The following is a 22336-nucleotide window of genomic DNA, read 5'->3' on the forward strand; positions in this document are numbered from 1 at the left end:
AAAAATCCTCCAGCAATTTCCTGCCTCTGGAAGAAAGGCTCCCTCACAGTGAATTGATTAAATATGAGTTACTAAAATTGGAATACAGCAAGCTACCTTAAGTCACCCACTTCATGTCTGTACCTGTAATACACTGCTCCAAGCAGAGCACAAAGATCAGCTGCAAAAGCATACAGAATCACAAAACTAATACACAAAAATCATCTGAACTGCACGACGATGGTTTACAATGCCTTTCCAAAGCAGATGATTTTCACTTTCATTTAACCAACTTTCAAGTGGGTTTTTCAAAAGCAATTCACTCAATCCCTTTATAACTGTACTCTTAAGGTTAAATTTGTTTCTCTGGCGTTGTGAGCCTGAAATACAATTTAGCTTTCAGAGAATCAGCACTTCTCATCACAACCATTTGCAGCCCAAGACTTCACTGCAAAACTACAAGTTACATCTATCTGCTCCACCCCCCAGTATTACCAGTTCCCATTTCTTCTAAGGCCAAACGTTTTACATAAAAAACACACCATGATACAAATGTTAGTTCCTATAAATGCTCTGTGTGTGAGGGTAAGCAATCAGCTTGATGCACCATCAGAAACTTGCTCTGACGTCCTCTGGTATCTTTTCAGAGAAGTTGGTGGTTTACTATTTGCAGCTGTGCAGGTTTTCAACAGAAGCCCTCAACATCTTTAAAAGGCCCACTTAACAAGCCTCACTTTGCCAAAAAGCTAGCTTCCACGTGCTTTATACACATACTAGTTCACCTAAAACTGCTTAACTGGGTGATCTGAGAATGACATTTACTAGGTGCAGCAAGACTGCTGCCTCTCAGCAGCAAATTATCTTCTTTGTCTCCCTTTGTGCTTCTGGGTCTCCTTTCCTCATGAAGCAGAGCCATTGTTTCACAGGCAGGGTTTGCCCAGAAGGAAGTGGGAGGAGGACAAAAAGAAGCCTGCATTGTTGAAAATTAATAGCTCCATTAAGGCTCCACAGGACGCTGTAAGGCACATTTTTTTTTAGGAAACCACCCTCCCTACAGTACACCACGGAGCACAATAGCTATCAGAAACTTCTTCTCCAACAGCTACATCCCCTTTCCGGGCTAGAACAGTGCAGCAGCCAGCAGCACTCTCCAGCCCTCCCACCAGCTCCAAATCACACTCCTTGCAGAGGCACTTGAAGGTAGATGCTGGGAGTCATTGCAGGGGCTGCTTTACAACACCTCAGCAAATGGAAAGAGATGCCAGTGAAACTCTATCTGACCCTTGTCAAAGGAGGGACCATCAGCCAGTAAGGACTGAGCTGAACAACTTACTTCAGGGAGACCAAGGTTAAGTTTCAGCTTCACTGCCAAGCATGACCATGCTTTATTTACGTTAAAGGCACCAAGAGTCTTTACAAGTTCCTCACAAATAAACAACAAATTCTGAAGAAGTCTAGAGACTAGGAAAGGCACACCATAGAAGGAAATCTTGATACAACGAGAAAGATGAAATATGGGAATGGGGAAAAGCAGCAGCCACATGAGGGCCTTGTCATTTCAGAGCATGGTAATGCTCAATCCCCATTGCATGTTCCCTGAGTGCATATGAAGTTCAGCTTCAAGGCAGTCATCAAGAACTGGACGAAATACAGAGGGATCCCAGCTCACTTCTGCAAACATCAGCTCAGGCCTACACAAAGTACAAAAGGTTTGAGATTGGTGAAGTAGGAACTGAGCTAGTAATGCAAAAAACACTATCATAAGAGAAAGATGCACCATCTACAATCAGGCTGCCAAACTTAGCAGAGTTCTCAGAAAGCTGACAAAAATACTGGAAAAGGGGAAAAAAAGGTATCAAGGGAACAAACCAGTCCTGAAGAGATTCAGAGAAGGAATCAAGCCAATCAACCCTTTCAAGACCACATCTGAATTGCAGGCTCGTTTGTATAGGTGATTTGTATAAGAAGCCATTTCTCAAGAATCAAACCAGAGCTCTGGAAACCTTGTGGTAAGATTTCAGCTAACCACCCAGCTAGGTAACAGTTTGTTGACTTGAGAGATGTCAGGTATATCCCAAGAAACACCAGGCTTGCTCTACTAACTTACAAGCAGTCTGCAGAGTTGAGACAAGCCTGTTACTTTGAGAAAATCAAGTTGGAAAAGATTTCTCCTGAAATTAAAAAAAAAAAAAAGGGGCAAAAAGACTAGATAGTCTTGTGGTAGCTCCCAGCTTGTAGTTCTGTGTTTGAATACTGACACACACTTTCCAAAAGAATTGAAAGCCACATGCTTCCTTAGAGCACAATCTCCTTTGCCTTACATGGATCACACTTACAGTGGGATAAACTGTCAAATATAACAACAAAAGGTTAGATGGCATTTTAGCTGCATAACTTCTTCACGCTGTGTGTAAAAGCCCTCAGTCTCTCATGCTCCTTCTTCCCCCTCTGCATATATCTCCCTCATCCCCCCCCACCCAAGGGCAGACCCTTGGCTGAAAAATCATTTGCTATCCCATTTTTTTTAAGCACATGCTTCGTAATCTTCTTTTTTGACACATTACAGCTAATTGCTGAGACTCAGACTTGTGTCTCCCAGTATGTGCACTGGGAGAGACGCAAGCAGAAAGACTGAGGCACACATTTGCTTCAGATAGATGTGGCCAGGAGAACAATACCTTCAGGAGCTCCTTCTGCCTCGTTAGCATTTGGAAGGCAATGGGAGGCACAAGTCTGAGCCTAGGAATCAGAGCACACTGTACTAGTTGCTGGATAAACTCAGGAAAAAAAAAGAAAAAAAAAAAACAACCAAAAAAACACCCAGCTCTGCTACAAAGACATCAAGAGCTCCCATTCCAGAACCTCTTGAATTCGAGTAATGACTGGATCCCTGTGGTCTTACTCTCACAACAGGTTCTTATGATTTAACCCCTGGAGAAAGCCAGAGCTTTTTGGTCTGCTACTAACACCCAATAAGATCCACACCACGCCTGTTCTTAATGCTCTCTTTGTTCATTACAGTGGATTCAGAGGATTGAGAAGGAAATTAAAAGGTCACTTAGATACTAGAGCTATTTCTGTCTCAGAACATGCCAATAATTTGGCTCAGAAGCAAGAATCAGAAAGCAAGTCTGCTTGGAAACAGACTTCCTTCCCTCAACTTCACATCAGTAAATATTTAACTCCCTTTTTATTTCTGTACCTACAGACACTGACATTAGCTCGATCCTTGTTGATTTATGAAACCAGACTTATTCATAAGGTAAAGAGTAGGATTGCACATTCATCCACTGCCGTTGGCCCTTCCTCTTCACTTCCCAGCTCTTTCCCCACATCTTCAAGCTTTAACGTGGTCTCACCTCCGCTTTCCCTTCTCTTTTGTTCCTTCAGATTACTACCACATCCCTTTACCCTTTCTGCACACACTCCAATTCATGTCAGACACACCTGAGTGAACCTTCCATGTCCCTCCAGTTCCTTGTGCTACTTCCTCAGTAGAACTCATTAGCAGCATCTCCAGGACTGCTCACGACTGAAAAACTCACCCCTGGGCATACAGAAATGAGTTTGTAAGGTTTTGAGGGCAGTTACTTTGTGGATTTTCAAGGGTGCTGCGTGGCTGCATGCAGAGGTGTGGACGCATTGCTCTGCTTCACAAGGGCTGAACCATGCTCTCTCTTCTCAGTGCAGGGCACAGAAATGTTGCACCTCGGTAATGTAGGCTACTGTCCTCCATGGAAGGGGTCATTGCCACCCTACAGCTGTCTGCCTGACATTGTCCTAAACAACTGCAACTGGGAACATAGGAATCTCCTGCTCCAGGGAATAAGAAGCAGACTGGCTCCTTTCCAGTGCCAGATGTACTTTCAGATTGCCTGCTGCTTCTCCTGTTGCCTTTTTTTTTTTTTTTTTTTTTTTTTTTTTTTTTAAATTGTTCCCCAGTTTAGCCATGTTGCTTTCAGAGGGGGAACCTATGAACAATCCTATACTTCTTGCCTGGGATCAGGAAATGCTGCTGAACATGCCTTTCAGGGCTTGATGCTAAGCCAAAACGTGGCTGCAATATGGGCAACAGGCTACTGCAATGGCTGTGAGAGCCAACTACACAGAGCAGTTGGACAGAGGACCCAAGTTCACTACTGAATTGCTCTGCCCTCAGCCCAATGTCCCCAGATGCACCTTTTCTCCCTCTGACAAATAGTTCTTTAGGTTTCAGTCTCTTACACAAATGGATATTTAACATAGTATGGCCCACGGGCTGGCTCTGCATGACCAAATGGCCACCTTGTGGATGTCCTGTCCCTAGAGGTGTTCAAGACCCTGGGCAGCCTGGTCTATATTAAATGGGGAGGTTGGTGGCCCTGAATGTGGTGGGGGGGTGGGTGGGGGGTGGAGATTCATGATCTTTGAGGTCCCTTCCAACCCTGGCCATTCTGTGATTCTGTGAACTGTTTGCAAGCCAGGATTTTTCCAACAGAAGCTGTTTGCAGGAATACCTTGTCAAAGAACACAGCACCCAAGGGCTTGCAGTTGCTAAGAAGCATAGCACAAACACACCAGTAGGAGCCCCCACCACAAGTAACTTATAGCCCCAACAGAAGACAGCTGGCCCCAGAGCAGTCAGTCTTCCAGAGAGGACTGTTGGTTTCTGAGCATGGATGGAAGGACAGCTTTGTATCACATCTTTCCATGGAAAGTGTTCTGCGGCAAAGCACTCAAACCCAGAGAGGATCATCCACCTGCCCCCACTTCCTTCACTGCAAGGATCAGACAGAATCGCTTCTCGAGAAGTCCATGCTTTCCCAAAGGGGGAATATCAGCCCACACATTGTTGTAAGCCTTGCAAAGTGAAGCAGCAGATGATGCATCAACATACTCAGCAGAAGATCCACGCTAGGGCCTTTCTGAAATTTTGGCCAAGGTTAGATATACAGAAAAAGGGAAATAATTGTCTTACACCTGGGTAAGAAGGCAGCAGTTCACACCAGCATTGGTTCCAGTAGCACAGGCAGAGTTCACACAGGTCAGCAAAGCAGCGCAGGCTCACAGAAAGCTTTGGATGCTGCCTCTTTCCAGTGAGGCCTCCCCAGGAATATAAAGAATGTCATTTCTGAGGAGATGAGTCACTCTCACCAGCAAGGACCAAAGTTTCTATTGGTGTTGTGTCAAGCACTTTAAACAAACAAAACTCCCATGCAAACAAAGAGAACAACTCTTCACAGTGCAATCTTCCAGTCCCTGTGTGCCAGACTGAGGGATCCTGCAGTCTGTTGGTGCTCATACATACTCGTATGCTGCAATCCATTCACCATACACCTTCTCTCCCTTACTGAACTGCTACAGTACTCAGGTAAACAAGAGGAAAAACAATTATACTGGTTGGGAAGATATTAAAAAAGGTAGCCATTTACATCCAGAAATACCCCCACTCCCTTGATAAGGCAACAATGCTCTGGTATGTTAAGTTATGCAGATTTGGAAAGAAATTGCATTCACAAATAAAATCAAACTAAAACAAGCCACCAGGAGGAAAGCGGGGTGGACCACTGATTCATACTGAAGAACAAAGTTCAGAGGCCATAAGTAACAGCACAGCACAAGGAGAAACCATTCAGCTGAGCACACTGACACAGAATGCAGGGTTCAGTTACCATCTATGCACCCGTACACTTCAGAAACATGGCCCAAGAAGGACCATTATGCAGGTCCTTCTGTGCCCTTCATTTTTAAACGCACATTTAAAAATTCAGTGCAATTACTGATACACTGGATCTGTGCTCTTATAGCCTTCTGCAGAAAGGATAGAAAGAAAACAAAGAGAATTTGTGTAACAAAAGAAAACAGAGCAAGAGAGAAACATCTGCGGCTTTTACCAGGAGCACCATATGGTCTGTATCTGAGGTACAGAGAATGAGTTCATTCATATTTAAAAGCAGAAGTAATAGGTCACTACTCCCAGGACATAAGGGAAAATGGCCATGGCCCTTCCACCGTTCCAGCCCTATCCCCAAAACAGATTTGGCATTCTGAAGAACTGGTGCTGCCGGTACTCCTGCCCAGACAATCCAGCTCAGAGCACTTCATTACAAGACGCCAGAATGAGGAGATGAGAATGTCCCTTCCGAAGTTTTGTTCAGCCGCAACACAAGCCTGCTTTATCCAACCAGAGCTGCAGTGCTGAATGCCTAGTTTTGTCAGAGCACTGCTGTAATCTACTAATGGAGCTACGAGGTTCAGCAGCAGTACTGTGCTGACCCTCCTTCCGTCTCAACTGCTACCCTGAACCCACTGTCAGTTCCCGAAGGCTCTGCTTGTAACAGCAAATCAATAAAGGTCGTTTGGGTCTGAGCATCCAAGAACCTCTTTCTGCAACACATTAGCAGGATGTTAGAAAGCAATGCTGCTATAACACAGACAAATCAGATGAGAAGTTTTCTTCTTCAACAATGCTATCCCTCTGCAAAGTTATAATACAGGATATGCAGGTCAAGCAGGACAATCTTAATACAGTTTCACTTTAAAAAAAAATAGATTGGTAAATTTTGTCTTTGCTATGCTTTGCTTTTCTCTCTTTGTGAGCACTTAGTGATGGCTATCACATCACTGTGAAAGCCTTCGGCAAGCAGGTAAGACTGAAGATACTGGTAAAGTCCCTCAACAGCACACAAGCTAATTCAGCTATTGGAAGAGTTCCTTGTCCCAATTAGACCTTGCCATATTTGTTGTTTCTTTACTCTTTCTAAACCTGAACCCTCGCTTGCTCTCTGAAATTCAAGTCATCACTTTGTCAATTGAGTTTTCACTGCAAGTGACGGATGGCAAAAAAGGATTAGAAGGATTTTGCAGCAGTGCTGAGCAGCCTAAGCCACAAAGAACAGCACATAAAAGCTTGCTCTGACAACTGAATGCCAGAAGTAAATAAAATGGAAAATGACAGGCCAGATTAACAAGTGCCAGCATTAGCTCCCAGGCTCATCCAGGTCACAACGCATCCCAGTGTCCCCCCTCCATCCCTTTAAAACACTCCAGTGTGAATCCTGTGCCGCCCTGAGCAATACATACCACTGTGTGTTAGCCTCTGTCCATGGAGGAGAACCTGGGCAAGAAACCCAGACGTGAGCACTCCTACAAAAAGAGCAACTAACAAGTGCCTACAGCAGAGCCAAGTATTTGCTTAGATAGCCCCACGTTCTCGGTGCAGAGCTCTCATACAGACTCAAGTTCGCTGCCAAGGCAGCAAGGCTGTTTCAGATCCCCTGCAAGCAATAAGCGGAAAGCAATGCAGCAGTGGAGACACAGACAGCAACTGTCTGATTAACAGCCTCACTGCCAGAAAATACACGAGGGAAAAGGAATCTAATATCTGAATTTTAGCTTTTGCCAAGTCAAATGTTTACTTAGGGGTTGGTATCAGTCTCATCTTAGGACCAGAAACTTCAATCTTATGCTTATAAAAAACCCAGCTCTCGTATCATACTTGTTTTCTCCCACTATTTGCCTCCCCACACATACACATTTCCTTTACTGGTGATCCTGTTAGAAAAAGGTACACGCTGCATCAGAGGGCAATGGAAGCAGTGTACTCCTGTGATGCAGTAGCCTCCTAGGGAACCTGAAAACAGAATGCAGGCTTCTGACTTTAAGGCCTTCTGCAATACAGGAGGTCCGTGTTAAGTTATCCTTATATAAGATTTTCCATGCCATCAGAAGCCACCCACAATCGATTTTGAGCAAGATCCATAATCTAGGTTTCTTCTACGTCAAAAGGAACACCTATTGCCAGCAAAACCATCACAGAATTACATGCATTTCCAAACTTGGGGGCGGGATGGGTAGGAGGGGTGCAGAAATCAATAGCCTTGGAAATCACAATGGCCATAGCACAGTTTTAAGCAAGTCAAAAGCCACTGGGAGAGATTAAATATAGATTTCTATAACAAACACTTCTACAGTCTCTTTCCTGCCTAGTATCATTAACTCTGCTTGTGGCTAACTGTGATCAAAACCACAGCAACCTTGCTACTCTTTTCAGAAAAGGAGGCTTTTATGGAGAAAAACAAAAGTCAGGGCTTTGGGGTTTTCTGTTTGTTCGTTTTTTACTATGTGGAACTTGGGATGTCCTATGCATTTTAGTATTACCTGAATCTATAGCTGCACAGTGTTCCCACTGCACTCTAGGGCACAAAAAAGCAAAACCCTGAGAACAAAGGAAGGTCAGAGCACAAGAGCAGCTGTGTGAGTGACACCAATGCACGCACACAGGAGTGCAATGGCCAAAATGACTGCATATGACACCTGCCCTCTGCAAAGGGTAAAGAAGGCTGAGAGGGAGAGGCTAGTACTTTACAGGGCAGAAGTCAGCTTTCACATGTTCTCTTCTGAAGTCTGTTCTCAGCCCTGCAGTTCCAATATTAAATTTCACTAACAAGGGAGGAGAGGCACTATCCCTTCTTGCTTAAAAACCATTAAGTTTTGCCTCAGAAAGTCTGACTTTCGCCCTCATATTTGTCATATATATAATAATAAAAGGGTATTTTTTTCACTTGTAAATTAAAAAGGAGCTTCAGGCGTTAGAGATGCCCCCAAGCTGCTCTATCATGGTCTGAACTCATCTGAACTCCTCATTGCTTTGTTTATTATCACCACATGTAGACTAGAAATGAAAAAGAGAAGCCAAAGCCTACAGCCTTGGAAGAAGCAGATCTATTCTGCAGGGTATCAAGAGGACTATATCTATGACAACAGGCATGCTGCCATCCACTAAAAGGAGAAAGAATCATTTACGTTCCAAATTTTTGTAATCTTGTATGAATAGATGTAAAGCAATTTTTCAGTCATCGGTAGGACTTCCCAGGTAGTATTATCTACCTTGAAGTAGTTACTGCCCTTTAGGCATTCAGAAATCCCAGAGTAACAGCATTTTGGTTTGTTTTCTAAACACCAAGGGTTTGAGTTCCCCAGTCTGATGAAGTCTGAAGAGAAACCATTGCATTTGTTGCAAAAGCGGGTGAGGTCTTGCTCAGAGCTATATGGGAAGAGATGTTCAAATTCACCTTTCCCCAGAGATTCATGCAAATCTTGCTCTGTGGTATAGCCGTCACTGCATGTTTTCCATCCCAGATAAATACAGTGGTTTATTTAACGCCCACTATCACAAAGCAGCTTAGTTTTCCTTTCTAGGCCAGGTAGCAGCCCTGTATTCTCGAGTCTGGCTCCATCCCACCCTCCCACAGCCACCCACACACACAAGGTCACAGCCTCACCACACGTCACTCAGTGTGTCAGGGTGGCTGGCACAGCCCTACATAGACAGCTGAAAACTTGGCAACCTTGCAGACAAACAGTGGAAAAAACACAATATAATGAAATCGCGCACCACAGTACAAGGCATGCAGCTGCCACACATTACACCCTATTACACTGGAAATAGCCATTAATTGTAGAAGTAAATCCACGTGCAATTTTTATGCAATTAACTTTCAGCTTCTGTAATTTAGCTCTCATTCCAAAGGACTTCAGAGAAGCTTATCCTAGGTTACAGAGGGTTACCTATTAAAAAAAAAAAATACAGCCAAGTAATCCAACTTTAAGGCTCACCACAGCAATGCCTTCTCCACAGAAATACCAGGGAAAAGAATGCACATAACCTTTTAAAACCTCAAAAGCCCAGACAGTAGCAGCCAGCTGAATATCACCTAAAACATGAAATCGAACAACAAAACTTTTGCAATCTTCTTCTGAGCCTCCTGTTGCTCTCTGGTCAGTAGCAGCGATATTTCACTGGCTAAGAACTCTGTTTCTCCTGGGGGAAGGCCTCATGAGGGACACTCACCTATTACACACAACCCAAACCATATGGAAGACACCCAGATTCTCACCTCACAATCAGATCTCCAGAATTTGAGTGCTTGCTCTGCACAGGAAGTTGGACCTACAGTACCTCCAGAGGCCCAACTTTTCACAGCCAAAGCCATTCCTCCTCCCCACGCAGCTAAGCAACATCACCTTTGCTGACAGCTATCACCTGGGCATCAGGAGACTGTTGAGAGTTTTGTCTTCTCAAAAGCACTCAAGACCATCATCTTCCCAAAAGTAGCTTCACATAGAAGAAACAGGCTAGTTTTAATTAATTACGTTTTTCTGTGTTATTTTTTCCCCCCACATTCCTTCACCACACACTATTGACCTTCAACTGTGATTTGTGGTCCCACCTGAGAGCAGCACCTAGCACACTGCAGATTACATTTCAGCTACAGACACACAGCCCGGGAAACTGATCTGTGGTACACAAAATCCATATGAGTTCATGCAGCATGCTGCTCTATTTCTTGAGGATGCCACAGGCTTTACTAGGCAGGAAGCACACAGAGAAGCTCAGGCAACTACTACACTACATTCATGGTACTGTATTAAGTTTCCATTAATTCTTTCTATACTAAGCATACTTCCTAGCCTTCCTCTGTTTTATTTTTCACTTGGAAGCAAGTAAAGACAGCTCTGGAGGCAGAGACTGCTTCTGTTTTCATAGGCACTATACTTAAAGTACTCAACATCCAATCCCCAGGTTGCAGGCGAAGCATCACATGCTGCTGAGCATACTTACCTTGTACTCTATTTGCAATATTGTTACCACCCTCCCCTGCAAAGGGGAGAGCATTTCCACAGTAGTCTTTCAAACATGACATAGAGCGTAAGAACAATCACCCTCACAGTGTAAGTGTGAAATAGAGTACTGAATTCATGTGCTCATCCCACTATAATTAATGAGTTAAGCCAACTTCAAAAAGCCTGCTTGAAATATCTTATCAGCTGTTCTTCAGCCTCACCCTTCTCCAAAAAAACATTGCCTCAACTTGAAAAACAGGCTGCCTTCTATGCTTACACCAAATTCTACCATCATCACATAAAACAATTGTGGCTTTGTACCCAAAGGAGACAGAGAAGAACTCAAAGATGAGAAAGTCTAAGGTAATAATGAGTCCTAGAGGAAAAAAAAAAAAATCCATATAGAATTTAATTTTAAACTTAATATTGTTCTTTGTGTCTTGGAGGACAACAAAAAAAAAGATGCACTACCCTATAAAACCCACCACCTGTGGGCATTAAACAAAATGAGCACACAGCATGAAGTTCTGAAAGTGAAGAAAGTAACTTTTCAAACTCCTTTGAGGAGCTACAGAGCACCCAGCTACAGCTGTGTAGAATTCAGGATATGCGCATACCCTTGTTAAGGCACTGTGTTACACTGCCTAAACTGAGCAGCACAACTGCTCAACGTATTACTCCACAGAGGAATTCTGTATTCCTTTGCTGTAAGTACTAGGAGTCTACTTATTATGCCAGCTATTTAACAAACAAACAAATGTACACATGAAAGAGCAAGAATTGGATATGCTTCAATCAAATGCACAATGCAGGAGGACTATACAATACCAGCTTGCTTTAGCAAATATGATTGCTTGTCAGCAAGTACCTCACAGAAAGTATATCTTCACTTCAGTAAGGCTTGACTGGAATCACATTTGGAAAGGCTGCAGTACATGCAGAATTTCATAAAAAGCAGCATTTCTGATTCAAGCCCTCTTCTTCAGTCAGCATCTACCAACATACCAGTGCACTGCTGGAAATGGTACGAAGGACAGGGCACAGGTGTACACAACAAACAAGGCAACAGAGACTTACAAGAGGCAGCCTAGATCATTTTTGCACCCGGGCTGACAGAGTCCAGAAGAATGCAAGTGCCAACTGTTCAACATTCGGTGGCTCAAAAACTTCAATTTCTTACAACTTCAGTGTTGAGATTCTTTCAGAAGTCTTATGTTGTATACAGACTTCATTTCCCATCCTCCTGTTCTACTGAAGACTTTATGCAGGGCAGCCTGGTTTTAGCTCAAAAAACCAAAGTTTTTCTGAAGAATCCAGGGATTCATTTAAACAAGGCAAGAGGCGCTAACAGATTTCAGGTAACATACCTTTGAAACAGGAGACTTACTACAAGTTTCCACAGCCAGCTGCTTCTGAGATGAGTATTTCAAATTGATGAGTTCCTCCCAGATTCTCACTGCCATAAAACTGCCACTCTGCCAACAAAGAGGTAAGTTCTTGTCCCAGAAAGCTCTCTATGTAAGTTACATATCAATAGGTACGATGCTTAAGACAACTGTTTGTTACTTCTTATGACTCTTATGACAGATTTGCTGAACTAAAAACATGAACTTTTCATTGAAAAGGCAGACCAGAGAGGATTTGGACAAGTGAAATGAATGACAGACCAGCTATATTGGTAATTTATTTGAACGGACACAGCAAGGACATTGCTAACACCCATTCACCAGGCTCACCTCCACTTTCACGTGACGAGCCCACACTTGTAAAAGAGAAGCAAGCCAACCTAATGCATCCTGTGTGAAGCCAGGTTTCCTCATCGCAACTCATCCTAAGGAACACACTGCCAGGAGCTCAATTCCCTTTCTCCAGTGTGAGGGGAAACATCACTGTCAGGCAGCGCTGGGTTCCAGCCTGCTGCTCAGAGGTGAGCTGAGATACCTGATCATTGCCTGCTTTGACCCAAGCCCTCCCCAGATCCTAAGTTCTAGTAAGGAATGCGACTGGTTGCTAAAACAAAGAGCTGAGGGGCATCAGCCACAGGAAACAGGCTGTGGAAGGCCCCAGCCTTGCACAAAGCAAGCTGTTTATCACAAGCAATGTCAGAGCGCCTTCTGCAATGTGTTAGTTAATGATTAAGCTACGCCAATTAAGAACTCTAGCTTCTCAGCAAGGGATAAATACAGATGAAAAACTAAAACCAAAAGTCCGCTCCATAGAACATTGAGGGGCATGGGAGGGAGTGGGGAAAATGCAATTGTCACATCATGGTTTAAGTGAAACAACGTTACTGTACCCAGGATGTGGTTGATGAGGAAAGCCTGCCTTCCTACTTCTCTAAGGAAGAGCAACCTGGAGAGTCATAAGGGCTAACTGGACTTCAAATTACCGTAAACTGAAAAAAAAGTATTGAAGGGAAAAAATACATTTAGAATCCAAGCTCCCAGTTAACAAGTAAAGAAATAGGAAGATGAAGTGGAACAGAAAGAAAATACCTGGGAAGAAAAGCAGATCAATTCTGAATATTCTGCCCTTCTCCCTTTATTTTTAGTACCAATGATGACATATGTTCCTGGATTTTCATGCTAGAGAATACTGCTTGAAAAGGAAATGCTAACCAAGAAGAGAGAAACAAAGAGCAACACCAGAAACCAAAGGAGAAACCCAGGTAGATATGAAGAGATGCACATGAGCACCAGCCCACAACCAGAGCAGACACTGCTACTACATGCACTTGGGCATGAAGCTGCCCATGGTCCAAACTGCTTTAGCAAATGGGAAGCAGACATAAAAATGCAGTCTAGAGAGCACTCAAGGCCTCATGTGAAACTGAGCAGGATGTGTTCAGAAACACTTCTGCAATCCTCCTTCTGTTCCCACTTCTCGAGATAAAAATAACAGAAGAGGAATTCTGTTTTCTGTACTGCAGCTTCTTCAATCAAGTTCCCTCTCTCTGTCCCACTCACACACCCCTACACCCACACCATCATAGGATAACTGATTCATACCATAGGAGATGAACAGAATGCTGAAAAGTGATAGAATATGAAAAACCCTAAGTACAGGGCACTTGTTTGCAGGCTATGCCATGCACAAGCTAACTGAGAGTATTAAAAAATAAAAATAAAAGCCAATCACACACGCCTTTTTATTTTCAGGTCATAAAAACACACTCACCACCCTGAAAACGAGCATTTCCTGGGACTGAACAACTGATATGTGAATAGTGCCAAGCAAAGGCAGTTACGCCTTGCCACTAATTTGCCCATTCAAAACACTTCATACTTCTTTTATCAGTGACATATCTTCTAAAGATGGCCAATAGAATCAACCTCAGAAAAATTCCTGTTTGGTGCTTCCTGCAGCAAATGCTTCAACGCAGGCTCACTTCAGAGAGTCACACAGGCTCCTTACCTGCATACAGGCACTAGCAAAAGGTAATTCTGGGCTTTGGACTCCTGCACTAAACACCTTACATCAGTTTCCTCTGAGATGCACCTGATGAAGCCTCTCTTTCTCCTCCTCAGTAGCTATTCCTCACAATTTTTTTTTTCTTTAGTTCAACTTACCTAGACATTATACCAGTATAGCCAAAAATTATGCATTTTGAAAAGACAGCAGATTTTTATATTGTCATTTCAGGCCTTTCCAAGCCTCCATTGGAAATAAAACCCCTCCATCAAAATGAATGCTATGAGAACATTGAGCTGACATGCTGCCACGAGCTGAGCAGATGCATTCGGTTTCCATCTTCTGGGGAAGCTCTTTAGCCTGTTTAAATCCTTCCTGTCCCACTGTTACACACTGGCACTAAAGAGGGTCTCAAACCACCCTGCAGAGAGAACAGTCTCTAGTGAAAGACTGCAAACCCCCTTACAAATTCATCAGAAGGGCAGCTCAGCCAGACTCAGGCCAGATTATCCACTGAGGATTGTCACCAACTATCCCCAGGGAACCTGCTATCACAAATAGAGAGTCTCAGCTAGGAGATCTGCTTTTATAAGCACTAGGATGAGCTTCCCCTCAGCTTTATATTGCCACGGAAAGGCTGAAGAGGCTATATCAGTACAATTCAACCCTTCCTTCTTGAGTTGCAAGACATCTTCTAACACCTCTGTCTAACCTCTCACATCAGACCCATTCAGGATCCTCACCACCATTTCCCACCCTCTGCTGCAAACAGAAGGTAGCAAAAAGGTATGGTTGTAGCAGACAATTTTTTTGGTGTTATATTACACATAAACATGTATTTTGCTCTATGCTTAGGCTTCAAAATCTCCTCTACTGCTAAACAGTTCATCTTTAGATGGGGAGGAGATCATTGGCGTAAAATAAAGCAATATGGTTTACACATACATTCCTCCTAGGAAAACTTAGAGCTCCTTGGACTCATAATCAAAAGCCCATCAGTTTAGAGATGTTTAAAAATATTTGAGAAACAATATTTGTTTGCTCTGCCAACAAAGGAGGAAAGAGACAGAAAGAAAAACAAATTGCGTGTATGTGCCTACTTGCATTTTTTCAGTTACACATCCCAACATGTAGCACAAGATGCCACTGTGATCAAATCCAATATATCTTGCTCCAATTAAGTTATTTTCTCACTTAAAGATATGAAAAACAAAGAAACACACACCTCCATCAAGAAACCTGTTTAACTAAAGCATACAAACACTACTCATGTGCACCCAAAAAAAATCTCAAACGATTTAGATGACACTCCCAGTGAGAAACCTCAGAACTCACCCCTTTGCACTCAAGCTGGCGGTTGCAGGAAGCAAGGCCAGCACAGCACTTAATGCCTCATCACTGCTAGGGGACTGGAGGAAAAAAGGTGGCAGCCTGAGGAATTATCCCTGTTCTGATTAGCATCAGAACAAAGGCTCACATTAGTTCCGTCAGCAGCAGGGCTCCCCAAGAGCTCCGAGTAATAACCTTGTTGAAAGCATTAGAGGGATATTCCTCCATCCCTTCTCCATCTACATCTCATCTCTAAGAGAGAGTGTGGGGGGGAAAGGGGTGGAGCAAGGTCCAAAAAGCAGCTTGATGTTTAATTCTTTGAAAGACAGAGTCTGGCACTGTCTTAGCACTAATTCTGTTCTAGCTTCTCAAGGGTAGCATCTGGGAGCAGATATGGGGAAAACAAGAGAAAAAGCCAACCACAAGCAGAATGCATTTTCTGTTCTTTGAAAAAGATTGAATAGTACAGGTGGCTTATCATGCAAGGTTAACTCTGGAAGGCAAGAGTTCAACAGTCTCTGTAACAAAGCCAAGAAGTGGTAATGGCATGAAGAACACAAAAGAAAAAAAACATCTCGTGGTACAAAAGCACCATAAAAAAGTCGGAGGTATCAGGAAAAAGGATGAAGCACAGTTATACAATTTTAATAAAATATTTTGGAATAGATTTCAAAAGAAGAACCAACACTAGCAGCACGTGGACATCTCATTACAGCAGGAAAAAAAATATGGAAGGCACCACATTCTGACAAGTCTGGAGAAAAATCTCTGGTATATGGACAAAACACACATCTAAAAAGCAAAGAAATGAAAGTAACCACCTTAGCTTTCATCTTACCTGATGTTGGCAGAAGCTAGCATACAGCAGTCGTTGTTAGTACAATAGAAGTGATGATTCAGTGGTGGTAGGTTGATTTGCACACCTAGAATGCACAAAAAAAAAAAAAAGATAAGGGCATTACCACATAAACGAGCCACTAGGCTGAGGGGAAAAAGTGTTCCATTATGTCTTTAGAACACAGGCATACAGATATGCTTCAGATACACGCATTACCTGCTGACTTCATACCTGCGTTTGAGACAAAGAATGTTCAGAACTACCCTCACACACTCCATTTGGAAATCTCAAGTATAGAAATAGAAAAGCTCTCAGTTTCAAACATAACAGAGAATTACTGCAGAAGATTTTCAGCAGAAATCAAGCTTTATGATTTTTTTGAGACAAACTTCTGAGAAGTAATTCAGAATATGCAAACTAGAACTGCATCAATTCCAGCTATCCAATACACACACCCACTTGTACAAGTGAAAAAAGCTAGGGGCCATAAATCTTGCACACTTCCCTAACAAGCATAGGAGAAAGAATATTTACTTCTTTGCATCAGAAATCAGGGGTGAATTTTAATAGTCTTACCTCCCCTATCCTTTTATTTTAGCATTAATACTGGAAGTTCAAAGACTTGAGAAGATGGCTATTAGTAAGATCACCACATAACTTTCTCCAGCTCGGTTGGAAAGCACAGCAACTGAGAACTGAGCAAGCAGAGTATCAAAAAGAAAGTAAAAGCTGTGCAGAAGGAATTTCTGGCTTGCCCACTTAAAGGTCTTGCTCTTAAACATTTAAATAACACCACATTTCAGTATTTAACGACACGTTGACTTTCTGACTCTCAGAATATGCAAGTCCTTCAAGACACTCATACAGCAAACCAGAAGCAGACTTGAAATGAGGTTCCCACAGCTAACGAAATGAGAAGCAAACCCAGCGAGCTTCTCTTGTCTGTTACTCAAATAGCCACATGTTTATCAAAACACACATCCCCAACTGTACAGTCCTGCCACCCATACCTACAAAGAAGCCTTTGGTGGGTCTCTATTAGCAGAGTTGTATGCATGGTTTTATAGTCTCCGCTCACAAATCCTATGATGAGTCTCCAGCATATTTTTGTTGCACATCACAGAAACAGCTTACAGTATTTCAGGATCACACAGCTCTTGAAGGAGTTGTAATTAACATCAGCACCCCTAACTAGATCTAACAACATGCCTTACAAGAGCAATTGGCACAAATGGTCTCCAACACCCAAAGGAGATTCTGGCAGATCCTACAATATAACTGCATTAGAGCAGGCTGCCTCAGTATTGCTTAAGAGTTTGAGAAGTTATTTGCTAAGTGAAAACAAACAAACCCACAGCAAGGTTAAATGGGTAAAGGACATTCCAGCGTTTCACCAATCTATACATTTAGAACTATAAATACAAGTTACAGCCCCTTTCAGAACAAGCTGCCTTAGCAACTACTGCTGGAAACCAGAGACAAGGTACACATTTATCTACTGAAAGGTCTGTGTTTTTGTACAGCATAAGAACGTCACTCTCACAACATCTCACACAGAAATAAAATTATATGAAAGAAAACTATCACCAGAATCTCCCTGTTACAACTTATGCTCTCTTACAGCCCTAACGCAATTTTATTTGAAATTTTCTTTGCTCATCTTCACTCCTGTACAAGATTCAAACTTCAGTTTGCTCAGAGACAGCTTCACTTCTAATTCACTTTATTATAAAACCCCATTAAAGCAATGCAAGGGACAAGGAGGAGCAGCAGCAAACCACAGAAACGTTAATCTACAAACTGACAGGAAAATGAGTTCAGAGAAAGCATAAACAGCGTTAAAGTTTTCAAAATGGTTCTGGATCTTTTTTTAAGCATAAGCAAAGGACAGAGACACAGAATTTTCATACCAGTTCTCTTCCAAGGAGAAAGTTAAATGTGGCTCATCTCAGCCTAGCAGGTTCAAGGGAAAGCCATCCTCATAACAAGCAAGTTTACATTGCTGGACTGAAAGCCTTTCTGGTTCGCAGCATAAATATGATGCAGCGCTCTCCTCTGCCCTGTGTTCTACCAACTCTAAAAGCTGCATTTACCTTGCCTAAAGGTTACAGCTGCAGAGGGGACAAACTCCCTTTCCAGTTAATGCTTGCTTGCAACAGGAAAGCGAATTTACGGCTGAGTGGGCTGGTTGCCAGGATAGCAGTTTCCCTTAGGGAATCACCAGAATGACACGAGACACATTGATCCTTTTTGCTGTGGAGAAGGTTCCCACTGCATGCTCCACTTCCAGAGCTTGTCCATTGTTCAACACTCCAGCAGAGAGAGCCAGGAGGTGGGGGAAGGGGCAGCTGGAGCCAAGGGGAAGAGTCCTGTACCTCTAACTTCTGGTCCTGAAGCTCCTCAGTAGTATGCAACTTCCATACACAAGTATCACTGGTTTAAAATAAGCTGGAAAGCAAACAGCAGACCAGATTGCACTGGTCTTTGGGAACCTTCAAAAGAAAAACGAGTGCACGGGTCAGCCTGGAAGCTCCAAGTTCCCAAAGAGTACTCAGTGCATTACCATCAGAAACATCCTCTTACCCTCACTATTTTCATTTTGCAAACATCCTGCTTGCAAGCTGCCCAGAGCTAGCCGGGTGAGAACATTGAGCTTCCTGTGAGAGAACACTGGTTTCCATTGCTTTGCACCAAAACAAACAGCAAACCAATGCTGGGCGCAAATATTTCTTGCTGCATACAAAAGCTCACTTCCTAGAATTTATAAAAAGCATTCTCACTGGTTAAGTTTAAGATCAACTTTCGCAACTGCTCAGCAAACAAGCCGGCTTGCAGAATGAAAGATCCGGTCTGCATAACTACAGAAAGGCAAAGCCTGGTCAACAACAGGGGTTCTGAAATACAGAGAGCGCTTCATCTGTTCCTAAATTCCTGTGTTGGGGATCAAATCGTTACATCTGAAGCAATTCCATTTGTACCCAACACAGCTTCAAAACTGAGATCAAACACGTATTGACGGCATTTTGAAAGCTGTGATGTTTGTCATGATGGTTGGATAAACATAATTACGAACTACTGTACTCCTGGCAAGAGAAATCTGCTGTAACCAATACCACATTATGAGCAAACATCTTTGCTACAGATGGGATAGGGCTTCCTTTTTCCTGTCCTCAGAGATGCCTGTGTGCTTCTATTTACCTACTCCCAAAGTAGAAGGGAACCCCTGCTGCCCCAGCCCCTCTGTTAAGCAGAGCAGGCCCAGCCCTGCCACAGAAGGCCCCCTTGCCCCCAGCTCAGCCCCCTGCTGAGGTCAGCCAGCTCCAGCAGTCCACAGGGGCTGAGGGAGACCCAATGCCAAGTGGAATGCAGGGGAAAGCAGGAGGAATGCTGGGGAATGCTTGCACGCAATTGACCTGTCATGCAGGCACTTGCGGGCTTCTCTGGGAGGAACGCAGATCAGCAAGAACAAACACAAAGGAAGAAAGGAGGGAAAAAAAGACCCAGGTTCTGGGCGCATGTCAGACTCTACTGACCTGACAAAGGCCAGCAGTTCACATCTGTTTCTCACAAAAGCAGAACAAGTGAGAGATGTGTTTGGGTGGCAAGGAAGTGGGTAGGCACAGCATGAACAAGCACATTGATAAGAAGGAGAAGTGATGTAACAGGAACAGCCCCAGACACAGAAACCCATGTCTGCAGCTAAGGTTGCACAGCTGAGGTTAAGACTGCTGCAGATTGCTCTCACTGCAAGATAAGGCTGTTCTGCAGGCAGGAACAGAATAGCTGTAAAAAAGCGTGATCAGAAGGCAGAGCTAATCCTGTCAGAGCCGCTGCAGCGGCAGTAAGCACTGCTGGCTGTCTCCCCAGCAGCTCCTGCCAGATCGAGCAGCCGTGTCAGCCCACCTTCACCATTGCACTAAGCATAAACTCTGACGGTAACTGCGTGCAAACTGCAGGGACTCAGCGATGTGGGCGACCCGAGAATACCCCCGCTCTCCTCATAGACCACAGGTGGCCAATTTGCATGACAAGCAGAGAGGTGACAGAACCAGAGCCTCTGCAGCCGAGAAAGTGCAAAACCGTAAAACAGCAGCTGGGAAATGTCAGACTCCGGATCAGTGCTTTCCCAGACCTCACCAAAACATCTGCATATGAAAAAAACCTTTGAAAGCAGCAACACGAGGACAACTGGATTTTCACAGCGCCTTTTAAGGTGAGGTTATAACTTCCTTATCATGTGCTACTTTGCTCTACAAGGAGATGCAACGCTCCAACAGCGTGCAGCAACGAGAAACCCCTTAGATTTTACCAAGTTTGCTAGATGAGGTGACAGCTCCTCCAGCCATGTAAAGGCTCCCCTCTACAGAAACAAGCCTTCCTACCGTCAGCAGCACTCTGTCTCCCAGCCGTTAAACGGATCGTGGAGGGCAGATGAATCTCCAAACAGGAGAGAAGTTTATGTTCTTCTCAAAGTTTTGCTCGTTATCAGAAGTCACAAAAAGACAGGTGCCACAGCAGCAGTCGACCACAGAACCCTGCGCTGAAATAAAGGGACAGACACACCGTGGCACATAACGAAGAGCCGGCAGAAGGGCAGAGATTTACGATAAGACACCTGAGGAGGAGTTGAAGAATGAAATCAGCGATAAACCACAGCCACAGAAGCACCGATCCTCACGGCATCGGCGTTTAATATGCAAACCGCCCTGCGCTGAGGCATTTCGCCTCTCTTTGATGTACGCAGACAAGTTCTAACTGGAGGTGCAGGACGGGAGAGTCCCCTCCGCCCATTATCTCTGCTGCCTATCGCTGCTCCTGCACTGAGGGGAAAAAGAGACAGAACAACAAGGAAAAAAAGTGTGAAAAAATCGTTATTACTGCAGGAGAGAGGCAGCGTGCTGCCCACTGTGAGGCAGGGCGCAGGCGGCAGGCTGCTGCCCGGTGTCTGCAGCCCAGCAGAACAGAGAGACAAGCTGAAGGCAGGGTACACAGCAAAGGCGTTCCGAAGGCGCGGTAGGAATCGCGGAGCTCGCAGCCCCCTCCGAGGAACTTTCGCTCCCATTGTTCTCACAGAGCAGCCCCAGAAAGCTCCGGGCTCGCGGTGACAATGCGTGCCGCTGCCAGGAGCAGCACCATTACATAACAGCGCCGACGGGAACACGCACAAAGGCACAGGGAGAGGCGGGCGGGCAGACGGCTGCCCTCCTTCCCCGACCCGCCGAGCTCCCGAACACCGCCGGCATAACTCCGGCCGGCACCCTCCCACCCTCCTCCGCCTCCCGCACCGCGATCGGCTCACGCACGACACAAACCTCGCCAACTACCGTATTTACGCGAACCCACCGCCGACCAGACCCGACGCACCACCGCACTTTTTCACCTCTTCCTCCCGTCGCCTCTCCCTCCCGGGTGCGCCTCCCACACCCCGCCCTCCGCTTCCCGCCTTCTCCTTTCGGCTGCTCACCGGCCGGAGGGGCGGCGGGGCGCGGGCAACGGTGCGGCAGCGCGGGGCTGAAGGTCGGCGGCCTCGCGCCCCGGCCGGCGCCGCCGTCTTGCCCGCCCCCAACAGCCCGCGCGCCGCGCTCCAGGCCCCGCCCCGCGCGCCGCCGGCCGGAGGCGCGCGGGGCGGGGCCTGGAGCGCGGCGCGCGAGCCTTAAAGGGGCCGCGCGCCCTTATCCACCCCATCCGCATCGCCCTGCTACAGCCCGCTTGCAGCTCAGCGTCGGGCCGGCACCGTCCGGGCCGCCATCGCCCTCTGGCGGCTGCACAGGGATAAGAAAAACGTGTCAGCAGAGAAACTGCAGGCGTTACTCTATAATTAAGAAGTATTCTTGATGAAGTTTACCCCTCGGTGTGATTTTGGATGTATTCAAGGCAATCTTAGCAGCTCGGGGTCTTGTTAACCGGTGTGAAAACAACAGGGGCAGCTCCACCTTGGATGACTGCATTGCTGGGTGTGCAATGTGGCTGTCCACAGTGAGCGTGGTACTTGTTTTTCACCAGCTTAATACTTTGCCTTTCTCCTCAGGCCGTGCTTTACGTCCTTCAGGCTGAGTGCAACCCGCTGAACACATGGCTGTCCAGCTAACAAAGCAAGAGAGGGGCCAGCTCTCAGCTTCTGACCCCTCTCTCTGCCCTTCGCTCCTGGATAGAGCAGCAGCAAGGAGAGAATCT

General features: G+C 44.8%; 1 protein-coding gene across 13 annotated transcripts in view; it reads right to left on the minus strand.

Moving 5' to 3' along the window:
• SUSD6 (sushi domain containing 6) overlaps positions 1-21724 on the minus strand; it is a 76524-nt gene extending 54800 nt beyond the window's left edge. For 3 of the 13 annotated variants that reach the window (XM_048947648.1, XM_048947647.1, XM_048947638.1), the window contains exons 1-2: positions 21543-21716; positions 16163-16247 (exon numbers count right to left, since the gene is read on the minus strand). The gene's annotated coding sequence lies outside the window, so the exon portion shown is untranslated. Of the gene's footprint in view, positions 1-11951; positions 12060-16162; positions 16248-18537; positions 18655-20544; positions 20563-21474 lie in introns of those variants that run through there. The other 10 variants (XM_048947646.1, XM_048947643.1, XM_048947639.1 and 7 more) reach the window with 7 other exon arrangements.
• Between the last annotated feature and the right edge of the window lie 612 nt (positions 21725-22336).

The sequence above is a fragment of the Lagopus muta genome, chromosome 6, assembly GCF_023343835.1.
Source record: "Lagopus muta isolate bLagMut1 chromosome 6, bLagMut1 primary, whole genome shotgun sequence".
In the NCBI taxonomy this organism is placed as follows: domain Eukaryota; kingdom Metazoa; phylum Chordata; class Aves; order Galliformes; family Phasianidae; genus Lagopus; species Lagopus muta.